Raw genomic sequence first — 24908 nt, forward strand, 5'->3', positions numbered from 1 at the left:
AGACCCAAGTCAAGTTCTTGAGGACACAAATGCTGCAGTCCTTTCTTACTTTCAGTCAAAACAAAACAAGTGATAAAAAATTAGCTCTTCTTTTCTGCACTCTCTCAATAAAATACATAGTACAGTAAGAAGGTATTATTGAGACCTGCCATCCTGGAAGAAGTTAAAATTGGAACAGAAGTGAGGCTATGCACTATAGAGTCACAGCCAGTGTCCTCTGTGACCACATCCGAGCAGACCACTTTCTGTCTCTTGTCACCACTGTCCAGCCATCTGGCCAGGTTACACCCTGCAATCCACCTTCACACATCATCGGCTCAGTTGTAAATACAGAACCTGACTACATCACTTCCACTGCTTTACTTTTGGCATAATGAAGAGCACTTGGGGGCTGTATGAAAAAGCTGTGGATTCCATGCCCACATTAGCTTTGAACATCCAAAAACCTATTTGCTTGGACATGCTTCTGAATTATGTTTCCCAGTTCTCTGCATTGGCCACCAGGTTTCACTGCATCAGTGGCTTGTATTGGGCACCCATCCATGGTCTGAATGAGTTTCCATGCTCCCTCATCCTCATTTCCAACAAAAATTGTCTCATTCAGGTCCCCTTGATAACCACTGTGATGAAGAATGATGTCCACATTAACGATACCACCTTGCAGGGGCCATCTGTCTGGAATTTCATGGCACAAGACTTTGGGGAATTATAATAATTCAGGGGAGAAAGATGGCAATTTCTTGCAATGTATGCTAATTGTATATTTCTTCAGTAGATACATACACCTGGTGTAATCATCCCACCAGTAATACCCAAAACTTCTCTAGCAAGTCTGCGCACAAGTCACATCCCTTCTATATCTTCAGATGAGAGTAATTTAATGTGAGAAGTACCTTTAAGAGCCTGTTCAGATTCAGACTTTCCTAAGGGGTGACCAGGTCTTTGACTATAACTTGACATTGGCCATGCTGTCATCAGTGGAGGATGTGGTCTGAGTCTACAAGTATATCCATAACGTGTCCACGTATCAGTGTTAATATCACCTTCTACAGTCCAGGAAGACTCTTGTTTTGCCTTTTCACGTTTCACTCTCTATGTAAGAACTTGTGAGTAGCCCAACTTCCTTTAAAACATCCTGCGAGTAGAAGTGCGAGCCATGGATGCCCAGCTTGACACAAGTGGGCCACTGGAGTGTGGCCTGGCTGCTGCAGCCATCTGTCTCTCACACTGGCGTCTCCACGGCTGCCGTGCTGCATGCCTGCTGGAGGAGCACCTCGCCCAGGAAGAGGAGGAGGAGGGAGCCTGTTGAGTAATTTTACATCTACTTTTTTCTCTGTTATGTTCTAAGAATGATATAATTGTGGAAGTGAGTCTCTATTTTCCTAAGTGTTCATTTAGAGAGCTATTTTTCTCACATGTAAAATTGATTGGTTTGGCAAATACTGTGGTGTTTAGGGCCATTCCAAATCCTCCTTCTCATCTGCCTTCCTTTTCTACAGAATGGGGACAGCTAAAATTCTCAACAAGTCCTTGCAACTAGAGTCTGGTTCTAACCAATGAGATATTAACAGAAGTTCCTGAGTAGTACTACCAGGAATGCTCTGTAAGAGGTCTTCTAGAGCTTACCATACTGGTTGGCTTTTCCCTTTGGTCCTCTACTCTTCCCCTAGTTCCTGCCTGGAATATGGTCATTTTCCCAAAGGTTTAGCAGTCACCTTTAACAAGAGAATGAAACTATACACTTAAAATACTACAACAAGAGGAGAGAAAAAGCAGAGATTCTTAAAGATGTCCTGCAGCTAATGTACAGGTCTGAACTGCCTGCCTCTGGACTTTTTGTTTCATGAGAAAAATAAAGCCTTTTCTTGTTGAAACCTCTTTCATCAGGTTTTCTCTTTCTTGCAGCCACTATTAACATTAACTGAAAGTATGGCTACCTTAGATGTTGGTCCCCTACCCAGATTCCTTTTTACTGGTCAATGCAAATGTCTCCCAGAAACTGCAAGCTCATAGCTGTACCCTTTCCCTGGAAAACTGTTCTGGACTAAGAAGAGCTGCCTTATCCTGGGCATGGCACCCACAGCCAACAGTTTAGGGATAAGACAGTACAAAATCATGGCCCCACTTGCCTGAAGGAAGGACACCTCTACCGCACATTAAAAGCCACAATTTCTATTGGGAGTGCCTGAGGCTAAACTTTAGTCTACCCCCAACATACACACTCTATTCTAATTCCTTCAGTTACAGATTTTTTCTGAGTGTACACCCTTGATAAATCACTTGTTTCTAAAGAACCCTATCTAATTCAGTGGGTATTTTTATGTCAGTATTTTTTATAAATACCTATATTTATTGTATTATAGATAAAGGATATAGCATGTATGGTTTTTGCTTCTTGGAATTTTTAAACAATTTCTCTATGGCCTAATATAGAACAAATTTTGTTTGGATTCATGGAAATTTGAAAATAAGGTGTTTTTCTCTAAATAAGTTACCAAGTTTGATATATAAGTTAGTCTTATTAGGCCTATCACTTAAATCCAATATGTTCATTCATATTTATAATCATTTGCATCTCCTTGTATTTATAACAGTTTTCTATATTTTAAAAAATTGCATGTATATATTCTGACTCATTCAGGTCCGTCTGTTTTTGATCTGTGATGTAAATTTTCTTACCATTTATAAAATTAATCCCCTATATTTATCCTACTTGCTTTGAATTCTGTTGAATATTTCAATATTGACTATCTCTGCTTTTCATTTGCTATTGTATTTGTCTGACATTTTCTCCATATTGTTTAAACCTCTATGTCAATGTAAATGACTTTTAAACTTTTCTCTTGTAAATAGCATATATCAGGATTTTATTTTTTTGTCCCAATCTTACTGCCTTTTTTCCTTTTGTTTCTTTTCTGACACTTTGTCTTTGCAGAGGTTTTTTTAGCCATCACACTTATTATTATACATTACACATTTTCTTTTAAATATTTCATTTTCATTGTTAGCATTTTTGTTCCTTTGTGTGTTTATTTTAATTCATTTTTCTTCATTATTTGTCTAGTGATTTTAAAGGTAAAGATCATGTTTTTATTCCAATGGCTTTTAAAATTTCAATTAATTTAACATCTTTTCTTGGTATTATCAATATAAAAGGAAAAACATCTATCGACTTATCTTTTTTACCAAGTTTCTTCATATATACTAATATTTTAAAGCCAGAATGTGATTTTTGAATTGTTTTAACATTTTTATTTTTCTAAAATATTTTGATATTTGTATTACTTTATAAATACATCAACAATAAAAAAGAATAATTATGTTCTAATTCTGAGACTAGTCAAATTCATGTTCCTCTATTTGCTGCCTTTCTTTTGCCTGTTCATAAAAAAGTTTTATTATCCTTGAAATGTAAGATATTTTACCGTATCTACATTTTGATTTCTTTTCATTATTCTTATACTTTGCCATTTTAATTTGCTGACTCAAGACATCCTTGAACTCATGAAAAGTTTTCTTTCCTTGTTTTAAATTAATGCTCCTCCACTTTGCTCTGGTCTTTTTTTCGTTTAAGTTGAATGCCTCTTAAACATCTATAGAATCTCAAAGGTCTGGCCTCCATGTGTCAAAGGAAAATGGCATTGGACAAATTTAAACAGGCAAGGAAGACTTTATTCAAGATTATTGCAATAGGGGAAAGAGATTAAACTCAGTGCATTAAAACAAAAAGTTGGAGAGATTTTAAGAGCTGGGGTGAGCTAGTGAACACGTACTGAAGGCTGTTAGTGGGGAGCCTGGTGCTTAGGCCATCTAGGTTTGCTATTTGGTACCTATTGAAGTTAATCTCCTACCCTCCCTGGAAACTGGGAGAGATGGGCACTATCTTCCTTGAGGATTACATTTCAAAGCCATGGCTCTCAGGTCCTAGAGAAAGACATAGGAAAAGATTTATATACATCTCAAAGGGGCAGAGAAGAATTTGCAATTGCAAGTTTTCCAAAGTAAATCCCTTAAGAAAAGGAGGTCAGGGGCCTAGGACTCAGGAAAAAGCCCACCTAAAAGTCAGTCAAGCCTAGCGGAACTTAAGGGTGTCTTGATCACATCATTTGCCTTTTGTTATTTTGGTCTCTTCATATTTTTCTGAGTTCCAGGAAAATTACTTTAACTTTTCATCTGCATTTCTGACTTGGTAAAATTCCATCAGGGGTCTCTAATTTCATTCAGGTTCTAAATTTGGCAATTGTGTTTTTCACTCCACAAAATCTCTCGTTTCAGATCATCTTCTCCGCATGATTTTCACTCTATCTTAATTGGAAAAGCTTGTTCTTGATTTATTTTTGATACCAACCTAATATAGTCTACAATTTTCTATTGTGCATTGTAGTAACCAATGTGTAAGAATATCTCTGTCTTATTTTTGAACATCATTATCCTCCAAGTCAAAGTAAGGGTTCTTGTTTGCTCATGATCACAGAGGATAGTCTGTGCCTTTTGAATACTGAGCATTGGGATGGGTTCTGCCAAAAAACTTGTGTATCTATTTCCAAATCTTTCTAGTACAAATGAGAGGAGAAGAAAGTAGTTTTCAATTACTTTACTTTCATTTTGCTAAGCAGGAGATCTAGTAGCCTGGCGGGGTGGTGGAGAGAAATTAAGCCAAACTGGAAGTCAGGACAGGGTCTGTCAGTCTATGTTATTTAAGGGTGAGTTTTCATTTTCTCTGTTTGCTGAAGGAATCAGTAGTTGGCTTGGCTGAGACTTATCCTCTTGCAGAAATTCAGAGATTGCTGTGGTATCCTCTCTTTGTCCGCTGAACATGCCAGAATCTGCCCATAGTTGGCATTTAAGACAAAGGATTAGCAAAGTTTTTCTAGTGACTAGGGCCAGCTTATTCAGGAGGCAGGGCACAGTAGGCACGGTGCCTAGGGTCCATGTTACTTTTTAGGGGTTCACAAAAATGTTCTAAGTTGTCTTAAATTAGAATAAAAAATAATAATGAATATAAAATGATGAATCCGGCCTGGATTATACTCATGTTTATACCAAGACAGAATATAATTTGTATTTCTCTCTCTCTTTTATTCAAAGAATAACAAGCCTACAAAGGTAGAAGTGCCTAGGGTCCATGAAAGTCATAATGTGGCCCTGATAACATTTTTTCCATTTCCTTTTTAGCCATTTTAATACACACAGAGATTCTTGGTCACATGAGTCATTCCTTCAACCTAGTACGACTTCACTTTATCTAGCAGAAGTACGTCAGTTTCCAGTTTTGAATATCATCTGTTGCCATATTTTCACCCTGTTTTTATATCCTGTTGCCTATTGTGATAAGATACTTATAGGGCAAAAGGTATGATCACCTTACACATGAATTGAATAGCATAATCATAAAACTTGCAGTCACCCAGGATTAATTCCATTAATAATACACCAAGTGTTTTATAAAATAAAACACTTTAAAAACAAATCTGGTAATAAAATATACTTTCTTTCAGAGCTCAAAATATACTCAGCCAAACAGTGTCTATATAGCCATATTCTATTCAGTTCTAATTTCTTCCAGTTTGGGGGAAAATTCTGTAAGTTAAATTTAGAAGTCTCATGGGAGTCACCAGAAAGGCTTTCAGGATAATACATGGGAAGGCCTAGAGCAGCTGAGGTGGCTTCCTCACCAGACAACTGCTTTAGTTATTAGAGATGAAATTTTAAAAGACTATGGAACAACTCAACCTATCAAAGGAAAATCTAAAATGCAAAGAAAATAATTCTCTTGAATAACTAAGAATTAATCATGTAGAAATCCCTGGCCTAAGAATATCTTCGACCACTGGGTCTGGAAGAGAACGGCTTCATAATTAGGAGCATTTACTGCCTGTTTTCTCTGTGCCAGGCTCCTGCCAGTACACGCATGATCCAATGTCATCCTTTAACAACTCTATATGGGAGCTACTTTTATTATTAATATTTTACAGACAATAAATCAGGCTTAGAGGTTTTATGTAATTTGCCCAAAGTCATATCTCGTAAGGGCAGAAGTGAAAGCCAACTAAATTCAATTTGGTTCTTTGCGCTAAACTTATTACCCTGCTCTATCTCCAAAATAGCTTTCTTTTACATGGAAAGAAAAACACACTTGCTGGAGGGATTTCATCAAAATTTTACTGCCTTATATGCTTTTTCCTTCAGCATATGTATAGAAGTTTTTTTATTGCCTTTTTTTTTTTTGCTTTTTTATTAAGAAATAAATTCAAAGACACTTAGAGGGAACAAGTTCTATTACCCTCTGAAACCTTTTATATCACTACATTTACTCTAAACTAATACTACTTTTCTCCTATACTACAAAAGTCACACTATTTTATATAAACATAGTTTTATATTGTATGTGTGTGTTCGTGTGTGTGTTTTCCAACTGATAGACTTTTGGTAATTATATCAGACTATTTGAGGGCAATGTTTCCCATCACACACCTTAATAGACTGCAAGCTGCTTGAAAGCAAGGAACATATCTAATGGAAACTACGAGCTCTTTCCCAGAGCTCATGGGGCCAGATGCATTTTGGACTCACATATTTTTTAGAATTTTTAGAATTTTGGAAGAGTACACACCTGGTCTGTGTGCAATTAGCAACATGTAATTAAAGACCTCTATATTTCTTCAGCAAAAATTGTTAATATTCACATCAGGTGGAATAAATAAGGTATAAATACCCTTAAACTAGTTCAGAACAGGTTTTGCTATCAAATGAGTTCAGGTCAAGATGAGGTTTTTGTCACCAAATGAGTCACGAAACCTGCATGTTTAGCTTGAAATTCAAAATTATAAGAAAGCAAATGTGGACCTCCACTTCTTCTGTACCCTGTGTAGGTCCACAACGAGGTATTTGTTAGCTGATGGAAAAGTCTGTTCTTTCCTACAGCTCACATTAATGTAATATGCCCCAATTCAGCAGTCAGTATTCTTCATCACAAATTATAAAAATGAATATATTAAGTTTTGAGATTATCAAAGTCAAATTTTTCTTTGGCATTTCTTTTTGGCCATGAAAATAAGATGATATTTTAGAGATTTTTATGTAACATAAGAGAATTTTAAAACCTAAAAAAAAAAAAATCCCATATAAAAGAAATAGGAGCTGGTCATGAGTGTTGTTATATTAATAGTTATCATCCATGCAGTTTGTTTAATTGACATTTTGGGACAGGGAATGTGATAGGAAACATGAAAATTGAGCACTTGGGATTGCTGTGAAGGAGGACTGAGATACAAAGTATTGTGTCCTTTACATGAGCGTCACTGCCTAAAGTATAATTCTGATAAATGAAGACATCTAGATGAACGGTGATGCTTGGGATTTGGAAAGAGGAGAGAGAGGGTCAACTAATTCATTCAATTGTTTTCTCCAAGGGCATTTTCCTTGCTTTATATTTTAGATGATCATAGCTGGATTTCAGTTTAAATAATCATGACAGTATTATTTTTAAAAATGTTTGATTACGTACAAAATATTTTTTGTTATGGTTATTAATTTTTAAAAGAGATTTATAATAGGATCCAATTATCCAGCAAACATATTGTCTTTGCATTTCAAACAAAATTTAACTCTCAAAAACACAAAACAAATAACCACACAAACTAAATGGTATTTAACTCTGTGCCCTAATTCACTAGTTATACTGCTCCACCCTTGTCTGTGTATACATACACATACACACACACACACACACAAACTTTGAAATGGGTAACGATTACTTATACTAAGATGTATCTATAGTATTTAACAACGAAACAAGCATGCTCTGAATTAAATCTTTAAAAGTCAATAAAAAAAGCTAGAACTGAAGAGACCAAATTAGTGCTAATAAATATGCTTTTCTAATCTTACTCATTTGACTCTGACATGCGTTAGAAATAATTTTAAGTAAAAATTAAAAATAAATATAGTACAGTTATGAGTAGACTAAGAAAGCCACATTGATGAATGTCAAAGTATTAGGACCAGCAGGATAGATCTTTTAACAAAACTCTTAACTTTACCTGGTACTGACACATGGTAAATACTTAATAAATATTTGCTTTGTTGTCTAAGATCTACAGTTATGTAGCAAGTGTCCTATGTACTTCATCTGAACATGTGAGTGTATTAAGCAAAGAAGAACGTTATAATAGATTTTATTGATCTCAAAGTACAATGAGACAAGGTGAGCTTCACAATTACACATGGAATTTAGTCAAGGTTCCAGTCTTGATTCCCAGTTGAATGCTTTTTTTCAATAAAAGCCACTGCTTCCTTTCTTTCAGTTGCTATTAATTAGTAACTCTATATTATATGCCAGATCATCAGGTTAAGAAGGACTGCTATTTAGAAACTGCCTATAAAATACCTTAGAAATTATATAGCAAATTCTTGACCTAAAAGAAGTTTATGGTGCCTAAATGATTAGGCCTATATATAAAGCTTCCCTAAATATCATACTGAAAATACAACTATCCTCAGTTTTAAATCAAAGTGACTATTACTTCATCTTTCCATTATGTTCACATATTACTGATTTATTTAGCATGCTCTGATACTATAAAAAAAAGTATCCATAAATACACATTATTTGATTTGGTGAATCAGCAACTGTTAACTTTTCCATATTGAGCACATTATTTCTAACTGAATGAGCAACACTCCTGTCTTCAAGGGACAAATAACTATATAATTAACTTTAATTGTCCAAGGTTTTTAAACTTTTGAACTGTACTGATATGCAGGCAATGAGATAATACTTTTTTTTAATTTCAGAATATTACAGGGGTACAAATGTTTCGGTTACATATATTGCCTTTACCTCGCCTGAGTCAGAGCCACAAGCGTGCACATCCCCCAGACAGTGCACACTGATTAGGTGTGATCTCAAACAGCCTGTTCAAAAACACAACCCCTCCCACCATCCAAGGTGAAGGGAAATAAAATGCTATGAAGCTATCCACCTAAGGGCACCTGTGGAAAATATTCTCTGTTGGAGAGAAATCCCAAATTTTCCTCGTATGGACAAGCCAGAGTGCAGAAGTACACAAAGTAGGTCTTCAAATAAACAGTAAAGCCAAGGGAGAGCTTTGAAGGATAGGTGTGAAGTCCCTCAGATGGGAGTTAGAATCCCAGCCCTATCACTTATTGGCTCTAAACTTGTAACCTCATTTGACCTCAGTTTCTTCTAAGAGGGGATAATAATCTCTGCCTGACAGTGTCATGTGAGTACCCTATTCAATTATACTGCTATAACATGAGGAGCTCTTAGAAGTCTTCTGCCATTACTCTTAGAGGCTTCTTTTTTGCCTACTGGGACAGGAATAAATTAATGGGCGCTACGGACGTGACTGAATTCACCGAAGCCTTCAGCGTTAACTGGAAGCCTCCCGGGTTCCTTATCAGAGAAGGCACTGAAAAACTTTCATAACCCTCGGGAGTATTTTTAACACACTGACTGCCATGTGAGTAGTATTTAAGTAGGCTATTTCTGAGCCTGGGGCCTCGTGAAGCAAAACACTGCAGTTGGTTTGTAAAAATCTTACTTGTTGATGTTCTTATTATTACAATTAATATTGACAATTTAGTTCTAAAAAACATGGATTGTGTTGCATATAACTCATGCACACAAGACAAAAATAACAAATTAGAAAGGATTTGTTTTGTTTTAATAAAACACCATGGCCCCAGGGAAAAATATTTTTTCTGAGTATGGCAGTTAATGTGTTAAAATTATCCATCATGTTCTTGGTTTCAAAATGAGAATATATTTTACTTTAAAAAGAGATATTCATCAGATAGGATAAAAGAAACAAATAGGCCCAATTCCACATGAAAACATAAATAAAAAACTGAGAAAAAATTAAAACTTAATATGCTACAAAGATGACAGACCTAATTTTACAAAAATTCGTGGGCACAATTAGTTTTCAAGAGGCCCCGATTTTGCTGAAGTAACACTAAAGGAGACTCCCCTAATTGACGAGGTACCCCATGCTTACAGGAGCAGTTTTATCCAACGGTGCTTGCAATTCTAAAGCTTTAATTTAAACCAATGCAAGAAAAACAAAACTATGTTTTTACAAAGAGCTGTGAAACTACTTTCCTAAGTTACACGGAGTCTTATCACCATAGCATTATAACCATAGCATTGGCTTGAAGTAGAAGATAGAAGTTAATTTGAAGATGATTTTATATTTACAGATATTGACACCCAATTAATGAGCAGAAATTCTCTCATTTTATTTTATTTTTATTTAGAGATGAAGGTCTCACTATGTTTCCCAGGCCAGACTGGAACTCCTGGGCTCAAGTGAACCTCCTGTCTCAGCCTCCAAAGTAGCTAGGGCTACAGGCATGTGCCACTCCGCCTAGCTTCACTGTAAATATCAATTTGCATGACTAGCTGGAGTTTACATAAGCGTTTACTCCAGAACTTAACGCAAGAAGGTTTTTTTTAAAGTTGGAAAACCAATGCATATGATGAATACAATGACTATATTCTACAACATTGTTCTAAGCCCTTTATGTGAAAAGTAGCTCAATATTCATTTTAGTTTAGTTTAATAGATTTATTATTTTAGTTGAAGGGATATCCTTTATTAATTTTATCGTTTATATATACATTTAAGTCAAATAAATGTTTCTATACAAAGTTTCAAGTGTATTTCAGCTCAATGAAAGTGGCCTTTAAAATCAACAAGAGTGAGGAGAAAGACCTAAGACAATTTTTTGTTTGTACTAGGTCCAGGTTTTGATCTCAGGCTCCAGCAGTTACTGGATCAATGACTATGAGCAAGTGATTTCACCTCTGAGAGCTTTTCCTGTAACACAGGGGGGAAAAAAACTTTCCTGGCTAGCTACGAGGTTTACAAAAAAATATGTACAAAAAAGCTTTGTATACACTTATAAATATATAAATCATTGTTGTCTCTTTCCCCACTGCTTGGAAAGGATGTCATGAAGATTAAATAAGATTATAAAAAACATAAAAGAGCTTTGTAATTGTAAACTTTAAAGTGTTATTAATATATATGAAAGCAGGTTATATTTATGTTTTTAAGTGGATCAATTACTACATGTGTTCATTAACATTAGATAAGACAGAAAGCAATACTTCTAGTGTGCCCTTTGATATAGTTCACTTATTCTTCAGTATCAGAAGTTTACCCTCATCTTCTCCCTATAATCATGTGAAGAAATCATAGCTAGTTTTCAACTATAATTACAGTAATAATTGTTGCCAGATTTTGAATTTAGACTATCTTCCTATCGTCCAATGCCCTTTTCACTGCAGGCTAAGTTGATGAGTTCCAGATACACTTGGAGATGCAGGTAGTTTTTCAATCTCTAGACGCATTCGTATTTGCCTGTGTTCAACACCAAGATAATGTAGGCAAAGCTTTACTCATCATATGTATTGAGTCTATATTCTAAAGGATACATTGCTCCTTATAAGGCACTTTAAACATTTGTTAGAGATTGTATCTTATCTCAGGGTATTTAGATTTGTTTAAAAAAAGAAAAGAAAAGAAAAGAAGGAGGAGGAAGAGGAGGAGGTGGAGAGGGAGGAGAGGGAGGGAGGGAAGGAGGGGGAAGCAAGAAAAGGAGGAAAGGAGGAAGGGAGAGGGGGAGAGGGGGAGAGGAGGAGAGGGAGGGAGGGAAGGAGGGAGAGGCAAGAAAAGGAGGAAAGGAGGAAGGGAGAGGGGGAGAGGGGGAGAGGGGGAGAGGGGGAGGGAGGGAGGGGGAGAGGGGGAGGGAGGGAGGGGGAGAGAGAGAGAGAGAGAGAGAGAGAGAGAGAGAGAGAGAGAGAGAGAGAGAGAGAGAAGCATCTAGTATCCTTGCAGGGGAATGGAGAAGTATGTATGCTAGGGCCACCCTGACCTGTGGTCTAATAACGGCCAGTCCCCATTTACTAAACAACCTCTTGCTTGGAAAAGTTTATCCCTTTCTTCAATCCTCCTTCCTTAGATTTTTTTTAAAAAGCTACCTTGTGGGTTTATGTGTGGTTTAGGGACCATATTTATAAAATGCCTTGCATAGTGCCTGACATATGGAAAGTAGGTTTCAAGGAATGGTAGTTGTCATCCTGTCTGCACTTCTCTCCTTAGCCCTTCTCCTCTACCCATTTCCCTAGGCAAGACTCAGCCCCACATAAATTAAATCTGAGTGCCTGAATGGTGGTTCCCAAGCACCAGTATTGTTAAAGTTACCCAGGTGATTGTAATATCCAGCTAAAGTTGTGAGCCACTCTGCCACCCTGACTTTCAAAATATTAGAGATATCTGTGGAATTTAATCCTTAATCTTAAGGGTGCATTTACTAGTTACTTGTCATGCATGGCAAATTGGATTCATCCCTGTACTCTTTAACTGCAAGACTATGTTTGAAATCAATTAATGAAAAAGCATCAGGGCTGTTCCATTAGCTCCCTCCAGGCTTGATTTTAATAAAAATTTGAAACCTTAATAGATTTATTTCTTAACAGCAATAGGAATGTCACTATTTTCCCCAAAATAAGGGCAATCAAATCAGGCCCTGGAAGATTACTTGTGTTAGTTTTTAATAAAAAGGAAAAAATGTATTAGTAATGTTAAATCAAGGCAAAGAATCCTGCTAATGTGGCATTATCTTATACACAAATTAAGCTATTTTGTTCCTTTCTCCCATTAGTTAATACTCTTGATGTAGCTGTCATTTTCTGAAGGTAAGAGTTACAAATTAACAGAGAAGTGTTGGTACTAAAGTTACTTAAGACAGTGCTACCCAAAGGGTGGTTCTCAAAAAGGCATTACTATTAGCATCACCTGGGAGGATCACCTGGGAGCATTTGCAAATTATCTGGCCTCACTCCAGACCCAATGAATCAAAATCTTTGAGAGTAGGTCCAAGGAATATGTTTTAACAAGCTATTCCAGTGATACTCAATGCACATTCATGCTTAAGAATAATAAGTTTAGAGAATATCTAAGGCAAATGAAATTCAGATCTTAATCCATGATATTATATTTTCTTATCTCACTCTTTTCTGTATCTGTTTTTCATTTTTCCACAAAAATGCTTACAAAATAATTTTCTTGCGGAGGAAATTTCTTCAGTCAGCTGAAGAATGACCATGGAGACTTGATGAGATTCTGGTCTGAAAAGATTGATGTTTACCTCTTTTGTAAGAAACAAAACACTTGCAGTCTATTTTTGAGTTAGTGGACTTGCATGCAGAACATAGAGTTTAATGTCAAAGTCATATTTTGTTTTAGCAAGTCCTGAGGCAATCAGAATCCCCCAGAGCTGGATAGGACAAAATCTAAAAGTTGCAAATGCTGCAGAATGTTAACATGATATAGTCACTTTCAGTTCACTGAAATAAAATCTTAAATTTTGGTTGCTTTACGATAAATTCCTATATAATGTCTACAAAGAAATTCATATTAATTAGAGTTCTTGAAAACTCTTACATCTTATAAGATAACAAGTTCAAAATTGAACAAATCAAAGTCTGGAGGAGAGTGGATCCAGAGTGCCACTTCTTAAAACAAATAATATAATATTGACCTCAATATCTATTTCTGAAAAAATATGAGATGACAGCATCTTGATCATAAAGGATTAGATATGCTCCTGTATCTTCACTTTCTAATAAAGATGGATAACATAACTTTCATTAATAATCAACATTTTAATCATGCCCAGACTGGAGAGATGGGGAGAGGTGCTATTATTCAGTAATATGTGATCTTTTGTGTAAGATTTTACAGTTTCTACTCCCCAACCCATTAATTCTGGAAACATCCACACTGTTCCATTTTTTCCATGAGATGCCCAAATCATAAGGCCTTCCAGAATTTACTAATGTTTAATGCAAACTTCTGCTTTTTGAAAGTCTAAAAATCTTTAATGTGTCTCTCTGTGAAGAATTTTCAAACAGACAAGATGCTAAGTCAACTCTCAATTATCCTTATAATTCGAGAATACTCATTATTGGATATCGATATGCATAATTGAAATAAAAAACAAAACAGCTGATAATTTTAAATCATTTACATTGACTTTAGACCACATATTTACATTCATACATGGTCAAAGCTAAAAATTTTTTGGATAGTACTACAAAGTCTAACAATAAGATAAGGCCATGATTTATCATTCCCAACTCTTACCACATTCCCATCTTTTAGTTAGAAAAAGAGATATTTGCAGTGATCACAAGAATCCCAATTACTACCCAGGGAGGCCATCTTGTTCCTCTTAGCAGTAAGAAATAGAGAAGTTTGTCATTTGAAAATAGCAGGGGGAAAAGTATGTTTCTACCACTAAGTGATAGATTTGACCAAAGAACTAAAATGTGACAAAGACATATAGCTTTATTTCTCAAAGGTTCTCATGGTAACAAAGCACAAGCATTTTTAGTTGGACATTTTATTTACTTTTCCATTTATTTTATTAGATACATATTAAGCTTCTCACTTCTCCCTAAATACTGACTTTATTCTCCTATGCCTCATGGCACATTTTGAACATGGTAAGACCTTAAAAACATAGCATCTACATACAGCATATCTTCCCCAGAACTTTAATTAGTCAAATGCTTTTCTTCCTCCCTTTTGGTGAGAATCTACACTAAGCAATTTACATGTGTTATGCCACTCTATAAAAATAGAAAAATCAATCTACAAAAATATGTCAAATAGTCAAGAGATAATTAGTATAAAGAAATAGAAACCATGGGATAAATCTATTATACTTTGTTTAACATACTTTATTTAGGATCATATAAATAAGTATGATGACAACCATGATAAATAAGCTACTTGGGATGACAGCTTGGATTTTGGCCAACTTCAAGTTTATTTAAATTTCTGCTCAATAAATAAATGAATTCCTATAATTACTTCCATGAACTATATGAATCCATGATTTGAGGGAGGGAAATATTTCTATAGATGATATAAATCACCTCAACTACATTTGACAAAGTAGTAAAAAAAAAAAAAAAAAACAGCCATGATATAGGATAAAAAATAAAAGATGCGATTCATCAACTTTTTAATGAATGTACTTGGTTTTGATATGGACACAAAAATAAGTTAAGCAAATAGTCTTTCTGTTAAAGGGACAGCTAAAATGGTTAGAATATGATAACTATTAAATAATATACCAGAATTTTTACTTGCATAATTCCAACTAATTTGAAAATTCTTGTGGGGTGGATACTATTTATACATAGTGTGAAAGCTTCTATATGATTAAAACCAGTACCTTGCAGGTAATTTGCAATGAATCTTAGTTGATATATGATTAGGAAAACAATAGTGCTACAGGAGTTTAACAAATTGACTAGTATCATTGGAAATAATCTGAGGATCTATTAGAGAAATCTCGAGTTTTAAATGAAGTGCATCGAAGAAGGGGAGAATCTGGATAAATGTGAAGGAGATAAAGCACAATTATTTATAATAGATTATAATAATCAATTTATAATCTAAGGTATGAATACAGACACAGAAGTAATAATGTGGGTGGTTTTTTTGGAAAATAACAAGAAAGATTCTCTTCAGGGGGCCAGTGATCATTATTGTTGGTTGGGTAATATGTATATGAAACTGACATCCTTAAAAAGACAACTGGCAAGTGTGGCCCTTAAATTTATATTTCAAGTAAGCAGCACAGAAAATTTAGTAAGTAGGTCTGTAGTATGTGGCCATTAGAATCAGACAGATTAGCGTTCAACCTGGGTCCTTACTAGTTATTGATTTTAGGCAGATTATTTAACTTCACTGGGCTTCATGTCACTCATCTGCAAAGTAGAGATGATTTTATATATATATATATATATATATATATACATATATATATATATATATATATATAAAACCCATGAATTCATTGTGACAATTAAATCATATTATATATTTTAAGGCAAAAAATGCAATAAATTATAACTCCCTATTAATTTTTGTAATGATGTTAGTGATGCAGAACTGTTTCAGATTTTTTTTTCCTAGTGGTTGAGTGTGAGATGAATCATGGAGTTGAAGCACTATGTTCAGGAAACTGAGCTTGGTGTGCTTTGTGAAACTACCAAGTGGAGTTGTTCAGTGTATTTTCGACAAGACCTACAGGGGAAAAGTCAGGTTTGAAGTTAAAGATTTAGAAGTTGAATCAATATATAGATAGCAATCAAAACCATCACTGGGAATAAGATCTCACAATAAGTATATGTAAATTGAGGTCAAGGTTTAGGACAGAAGTCTCAGGAACATTTATACTTACAATACAGGTAGAGGAAGAAAAGACTGCAAAAGTTACAATGGTTTCTGAAACTTACAAGAAAAATCGGAAGTTGGTTTTATGAACTGAGTTATATTAATCAGTTATTGTCCCATAATGCTGCAAAATAAACACCCCACAATTACAAGCATTTATTTTTCTTGTTCATGGGTCCCCAGTTTGACTGGGTCAGTTATGCTTCAAACTGTGGTACTGGTTGGGCTTGGCTCTAAGCTTTGTATTGAGTTCAACTCTGCTCAGATGTCTCCACATTGACCTTGGATCAGCAGGTTCCTAGCATATTTGCTTCTCATTGCAGATGACAGAGTGTAAGACACCGGCCAAATGGCAGGTACACATTTGAAATCTCTGCTTAGTTCACATCCACTACTATTACATTGGGTGAAGCAAGTCATATGACCTAGCACAACATCAACTGGCATGGCAGTATGCTCTGTCACAGTAGGAGTAGAAGGGAAATTAACAGGTGCTGAACAATAAATCCAAACTACCAAAAGAGCTTCCCAAGAAGGGAAATTCAACAGTATTATTTTTTTCTGGATGGTCAAGTAAGATAACATCTGAAAGGTACTCATAGGATTTATGAAATTAGGGGTATTTTAGTAATCCGGTAAAGTACAGTTTTAATAAAATGATAAAAACCAAATTTCAGAGGTGAGAGAATGAATTTAAGGCAAAGAATGGTGAAATAAGCACAGATAAATGTTTAAAGAAATTTGGCAGCAAAAGAGAAAAGGGAGAAATAACTGGGGCAAGAGTTTGAAGAGGGTTTTCATTTTTAAAATTTATTCTGCATTGTTTTTAAGATAAAAGAGAATTAGGCGTGCTTAAATGTTGACATCAGGAATCAATAGAGAGGTTAAGGTTGAAGGTCCAGGAAAGCGATGATAGTGGACACAGTGAGATCCCTAAAAACGTAGAGAGATATAATCTACAACCCTGGAGGAGAAAGAAGGCTTAGACAGAATCTGATCTTTTTCTGCCACTGTAATAAATTGGAGGGATGGAAGATATTTTGAAACTATAGACTAGTAATTCTGGAAAGGAAAAGAGAAAAAAATGAAATAAAAACATAGCCAGAAAGGTTTAGTTTGAAGACAAGAAAATTACAGAGTTGAGAGGGAAAGATAGAAATTTCAGCAGAGGAAGCCATATGAGTACAGGAGCAAATTTCCCTTCATACTGTGGGAAGTTGAGATCCAGGACACAGGTAGAGGGATTGAAATTAGGAAGGAAAGAGCAGATATCTTTCTCTTTCTCTTTCTCTCTCTCTCTTTCTCTCTCTCTCTCTCTCTCTCTCTCTCTCTCTCTCTCTCTCTCTTTCTCCCCCTCTCTTTCTCTCTCTCTCGTAAGCTTAAAGGATAGCTGTAGAGATGAAGATATACCAAGGTAAAGCCAAATGTAATTAAGTAAGGCATTCCACCTCACAGTGATATTTTCAGTAACACAAATGTCAGTGCCTTGTTCCAGAATATGTTCCAAGAGGGTTGTGGAGAAAGGCTGGATTTTACAATTCACAAATAGAAGTAACTAGCTTATGTGTGAATTGCACTGTGAACTAAAATAAAATTTTAAGTTTCACCCCCACGACTGGCTGACTGAATGGACTCCCTCGAGGCCAAAGGAATACCCTAAAACTAAATTATCTGCCAGGAGGACAGAGGTCAGACATGCCTCCTCATGCCCCCTCCCTTTTTGGGAACATCTTATGTAACCCATTAACAGGCCTAACGGTATGCAAGACAAACTTACAGATCTTCAATTTACACAACATATCTATGTCCTGTGACTTATCTCTGATAAACAGCTCCTTATGTTAAAACATTCCAAGCCTTTAGACAAAGCTTCATGTCTTTAACCAATTACAAGCCAAAGAATCTTTAAACCCACCTATAACCAGTAAGCCCCTGTTTCGAGATGGCCCACATTTTTGGGCCAAACCAAATGTATGCCTCCCACGTATTGATTTATAACTTTACCTGTAACCCCTGTCTCCCTGAAATGTATAAAACCAAACTGTAACCCAACCATAACGAGTCCACTTGCTCAAGACTTCTTGAGCATGGCTCCGGGTCATGGTCTTCAAATTTGGCTCAGAGTAAATCTCTTTAAAATTATTTTACACAGTTTGGCTTTATTTTCTGTTGACAGCACCAAAACATATAAAAAAAATAAAATAATTGTCAATACCAGCAAGATTGTCTCTTTATCTGCATATTAACAAAAACCTTAGAAATTCCTTAGTTCTGCATTATTCTTTTTAGAAATAGAGGACAATATGAATAAATATTGTGATAAGACTTATACCATTGTTTTACAGTTCATAAGAAATAATTGAATAGCAGTCACTACATTCATAATGGCCACTTTAGTATTTAGTATTCAATGGAAATTTTTCCATATATGCATACCTCATTTTATTGCACTTCATTTATTGTACTTCACAGGTACTGCATTTTTTTTTTACAAATTGAAGGTTTGTGGCAACTCTACTTCAAGCAAGTCTATTGGTGCCATTTTTCCAACATGTGCTTACTTTGTGTCTCTGTGCCACATTTTTGGTAATTCTTGTAATGTTTCAAACTTTTTCATTATTATTATATCTATTATATTATGGTGATCTGTGATCAGTGATCTCTGATGTTACTATTGTAATTATTTTGGGGTTCCATGAACTACCTTCATGTAAGACTTAAGTGCTACTTAACTGATAAATGCTGTGTATTTTCTGACTGCTCCACCAACTCCTCATCCCTATGTTCCCTGGCTCTCTCCCTCTCCCCTCCCTATTGCCTAAGACACAACAGTGTTGAAATTACGACAAATAATATCCCTACAATGACCCCTATGTGTTCAAGTGAAAGGAAGAGTCACATGTCTCTCACTTTAAATCAAGAGCTAGAAAGGATTAAGCTTGGTGAGGAAGGCATATCGAAAGTCAAGATAGGCTGAAAGCTAGACCTCTTGTGCCAAACAGTTAGGCAAGTTGTTAATGCAAAGGAAAAGTTCTTGCAGGAAATTAAAAGTACTACTTTAGTGAACACACAGATGATAAGAAAACAAAACAACTTATTACTGACATGGAGAAAATTTGAGTGTTCTGGATAAAAAAATACAACCAGCCACAACATTCCCTTTCAAAGCCTAATCCAGAGCAAGGCCCTAACTCTCTTTAATTATATGAAGGCTGAGAGAGGTGAGGAAGCTGAAGAAGAGAAGTCTGAAGCTAGCAGAGGTTGGTTCATGAGATTTAAGAAAATAATCCATCTCTGTAACATCAAAGGACAAGGTGAGGCAGCCAGTGCTGATGTAGAAGCTGCAGCAAGTTATCTGGAAGATCTAGCTAAAATAATTGATGAAAGTGACTACACTAAACAACAGATTTTCAATGTAGGTGGAAGAACATGCCATCTAGGACTTTCAGAGCTAGAGAGGAGAAGACAATGCCTAGTTTCAAATATTCAAAGGACAGACTCCCTCAAAGTATAATATTACTGCTCATTTACAGTACACTTAGTCACCCGAAAGCTCTGATGGAGATGTACAAGGAGACTACTGTTGCTTTCATGCCTGCTAAAACATCCATTCTGCTGTTCATAGATCAAGGAATAATTTTGAATTGTAACTCTTATTGTTGAATAAATACAATTTGTACAGTTGTAGTTGCCAAAGATAGTGACTCCTCTGATGAATCTGGGCAAAGTCAATTAAAAACCTTCTGGAAAGAATTCACCATTCTAGTTGCTATCAAGTATATTTGTGATTCATGGGAGAAATTCAAAATATCAACATTAATAGGAATTTGGAAGATGTTGATTCCAACCTTCATGGATGACTTTGAAAGGTTCAAGACTTCTGTAGAGGAAACTAAATGCAGATGTAGTAGAAACAGCAAGATATGAGAATTAGAAGTGAAGCCTGATGATGTGATTGAATTACTCTAATCTCATGATAAAACTGTATCACATGAGGAGTTGTAGCTTATGAATGAGCAAAGAAAGTGGTTTCTTAAGAGGAAAGCTATTCCTGGTGAAGATGCTGTGAACATTGTTGAAATGGCAACAAAGGATATGGAAGATTAAATAAACTTAGTTGACAAAGCAGTGGCAGGGTTGGAGAGGATGGACTCCAATTTTGAATGAAGTTCTGCTGTGGATAAAATGCTATCAAACAACACTACATGCTAAAGATGAGTCAATCAACTTAGCAAACTTTATTATTGTCTTATTTTAAGAAATTGCCACAGCCACCCCAGCCTTCAGCAACCACCATCTAGATTAGTCAGCAGCCATAAATATTGAGGCAAGATCCTCCACAAGCAAAAAGGTTATTTATTAGGTCTTGCTGAAGGCTCAGATAATTGTTAGCATTTTTTAGTAATAAAGTATTTTTAATTAATGTACATACATTGTTTTTATAGATATAATGCTATTGCAGCTCAATAGACTATGGTATATTGTAAATAAAACTTTTATATGTACTGGGATATCAAAAAATTCATGTTATTCATTTTATTGGAACTGAACCCACAATATCTCTGAGGTATGCCTGTGTATTGCCAGAAACCAATAGTTAATAAACAAACGTTAATAGAAAATCTTAGTGATACAATTTTCATTTCTAACATAAAAGTATAGCCAAGAGTAATATAAAATTTAAAAAATGGAAGAAAAAATATAACTCCAAATTACATTCAACATTCCAACACATAATATAATTGCCATCTGAGAAAAGTATTCAGGATAAGCCACTGGAGGGTTAATATTATAAAATAATGCATCAATTTTTGATAACAATTATATAAGAATTAGAGCAAGTAGTCTTTGCTCTTTGTACATAAATTATGCTTTATTTCCCAGCCATGTTGAGAATTTGCAAGGCTAAAAATTCTTATATTAAAATTAGTAACCCAGAAGCTATTCCCTCCAATGATCACCTAGGAAACTCAGGACTCTAAATTATTATTCCCTCTTCACATTTACCTCTTCCTCTTGCAATAAGACACCTTCTTTAGGAACCAATCAGTCACCTATGGTCACTCATCAAAAATATATCTGGCCAAGCACAACAGATTATTTTGTGCACTGAATTAAGTTAGTATTCAACATGAAAGTAAAGGGATGCCCTGATTGGCTAGGGATGTTTGTAAAAAGTCATCTTTTGCCAGAAAAGAAAAAAAAGATATAAGAAATGAAAGAGAAAAAGGAGAAAAGCAGTGAACAGAGTGACAGACAGAAGTAATGGCTCTGGCATTGTGCTGATTGATCCTTGAGATGCTTATAAGCAATTCCTTAGTCTTAGTCTGAGCATGGGTGTGTGCGCGCGTGCACTCAGGTGCCTGTGTGTGTCTTTATATGTACGTATTGCTGGAATACAAGCATTAATTCCATCTAGGTTGAGCAAAATTTTTGTTTCTGGAATGTGGTCTGAGGAACACCAGAGATACGGGTAGGAATGCAGATTTCTAGGTCACAGATAAGATTTACTTAACCAGAATCTGTGAGGATGGAGGTCAGGATTTCTTGTTTTTAACATTCTCAAGTAATTCTTAAGAACTGCAAAGACTGAGAACAAGCACTGCCCTTTAGCATATCAGTTATAAAGCAATTGTATTATTATGATTATATCTACCAACAGCTTAGGAGGAAGCAGGGTGGCCATCTGCTAATAAATTGATCTCCCTCTGGCACTTTCAAAATATGAAATATTGTTGTAAAAGAGCATTTCTAAAAAATTTTATTTGTTTACCTTTTTAAAAAAGATGTAGTGTGTGTTGAGGCAGTGTTCTAAGCAGTGAAGATTCAAAAAAAATTGAAAAGACATGTTCTCTATTTTCACAGTCTGCTAAAGAAAGGCAGACATGGATATAAGTATGGATAATAGAGTGGTATAGGGGCCATGGCAGAAGTCTGTGAGGGGTACATTGGGGACATATGAGGGAGGTGACAACGTATCTGAGAGAAGCCAGGCCAGGAGAAGCTTCCTGAATGACGTGGCACAGAGTAATCTCGAAAAATGAGCAGATGCTTGCCATCCATATATACAATGCAGACACAGGCAAAGCTTTCTATCTTGTTAAAGCGTCAAAGATACTTACAAAAAATCGATGTTGCTTTTGCCTAGAATTCTCTCTAAAGTCCATTATTAAAGAAATAGTGAAAAAAAAAAAAAGCTATGGTCTGAGATAGATGGAATAATTTTCCATTACTACACATCATCCACAGCACTTGCCCCACTTCAACAAAAGCAAGTTTATGATAAATAAAATAAATAAGCATATATAAGCTGAACAGGCAATTTATGGCAATCGTGAAGCCGATATAGTAGATCAGGATTCAAGTAGTGGTGTCAAGTCAAAGGACACTGCAAGCAATCACGGAAGAAAATATTCTCTGGATGAAACAAAACCTTCTTGAGGAAAGGCCGTTGGATTTTAATTCTCTAATTATTTAAACAATAGGCAATCTCTGGCTTTGAAAAATACAATTGTTTTTGAACATTTGAAAAAAGACCAGTATTGTCAATACACCTCAGCAGGACACATCCCTGACCATCGAAGGCATTAAAAGGAGACAGAAAGTAAAGAAGAAACACATAAAAAATTACTCACACTTGCCCTATGTCAGTAATTCTTTGTGACTTCTCAATATATAATTTCATCAGAGTATCAAAAAATGGAGGGATTTTTATTGCAAGCATAAACTTTTCATGTGCTGAGGAGGGATTCTCTGAGCCCATTTCCGTATGACTAATAAAATCATTTAGATCAATAGCAATGGCGATTTTTCCTGTTTACAACTAATAACTTTACCACAGTAAAAATAAATAAGATAGGAACAAAATTCTCCTGTCTGGTAATGTCAGGCATAGGAAGCTCCAGGGGATAGCATTTTATAAAAACCATCAGTTTAAAGTATCTCTAAAATCCCAGTGGCATTGTACATGTTTTTGTTAGTGATTTAGTCCTATTGTAAATGACTGTTTTATATGTCTCTATAAAAGATATGATTGTATGTAAACTGGAAACCATATGTGTTTATAAGAATAAACATGGTGGTGTTCTCAGCCACGGCTAAGGATGAAATCCTATGTCCAGGACATCCGTGAACTTTCATGCTTTTTGAAAAGATGTGTGTGTCTTAGCAGAAAGCAAGCTCTCAAAGAAGCTGTGAAAAGATTAAGATGAAAATATATGACTCAGTGTTTAATTCTCTTTCCTTAATTATTCAAAGGGAGTTTTCATAACACACCTACCAGCAAGATGAAGTCAATAATGAAATTACTACTAGGTCTTATTAAAAGAGATGATTTGGGATTGTATAGGCCTGCCAATTTTACAAATATTTTTTTCTTATCAAGAATGATCTAGATATGCTGTTTCAAATATAAACTTAATTTCCTTAACATTTTTGAAATTACAAAGTCAAAGTCATTTCACACCTAGTATCTTTATTTTACTTCACTAAATCCTCAAAAAAAAATTTATGAAACCTGATTAAATAACTGCCTTACTTGGACCATTGCTTCAAGGGTAAGATCCATAGTCTTAAACACTTGAAAAGAACTTTCTTGATCTGCCATTCCCTCCTCCTGAGCTATATATCTTACTACTATATAGTTTATACTCGACCATGTAGTAGATTTCTTTCTGTTATTTGAACTGATCATGCTGCTCTTTGCTTCTAGGCCTTTAGTCGTCCTTGGCGTAGAACATTCACCTAACATGCTGACTCTCCTTGCATCAAAGCACTCATCCACCATTTTGAATTACCTTTTTGTCTATTTTCCACATTTAGCTTAGAAACCTCTTGAAGGCAGGGGAAAATTTCACTTAATAGTTACTGTATCCCCAGCCCAATACAATACAATGTCTACCACATAGTACGTCTGTCTGTGTTTCTGTTCTCTCTTTTGAGGGAGCACACTTTCTCTCTCTCTCTCCTTACAAATACAGTATAAATGAAGGAAAGAAAGAAACGTTATTCACATTATTTCTTTCAATATGGAGCTCGCAGAAAGGACTACTTTGTAGATTATTCATAGGAAACATGTCCTTGTTTTTTGTGTCTAGAAATTATTCTCACTGAAGAATAAGCAGCTTTGGAAGGGTCATACATAGGCAAATGAGAAAGAGGCACCTAAAGCAAACCTGGAAAACAATCCAATGACAGACAACATAGCAAACTTACTTCCATATCTACTTTCCCAACTTCATACAATGAAGCCACTCAGAGTAAGAAGAATTGAGTAAATTTCCCAAGATTACATATCTACTACGTGCCAGAATATAGATTTAAATCTTTATCTATTTAAATTCTATGACACTAAAAATAACAATGTAAGCAGGGGAATTCTTAACATTTGAATTTTGTAAAAAAAAAAAAAGAAAAAAAAACTTGTGATCCACTTAAACTGAAATGTGTTACAATTCCAAAAATAACTGAAATATCTATATATAAAATACCAAAATTTAATCCACAGAGAAATACCAAATGTTACATTTTATGATGTCTTTAGTGCACAGTTATGCTTCCTTTATATTATTCATTCAGCAATAGTTTGATTTGGAAATATAAAATCTTCTAAACATATTTGAAAGA

General features: G+C 35.2%; 1 protein-coding gene and 1 pseudogene across 1 annotated transcript in view; both read right to left on the reverse strand.

The window, feature by feature from the left end:
* The window catches only part of CNTN1 (contactin 1), a 262852-nt gene that overhangs the window by 227772 nt on the left and 10172 nt on the right, over positions 1–24908 (reverse strand). The gene's annotated exons all lie outside the window — the stretch shown is intronic.
* Positions 194–24069, reverse strand: LOC123640568 (annotated as a pseudogene).

Source organism: Lemur catta, chromosome 6 (assembly GCF_020740605.2).
Source record: "Lemur catta isolate mLemCat1 chromosome 6, mLemCat1.pri, whole genome shotgun sequence".
Taxonomy (NCBI): domain Eukaryota; kingdom Metazoa; phylum Chordata; class Mammalia; order Primates; family Lemuridae; genus Lemur; species Lemur catta.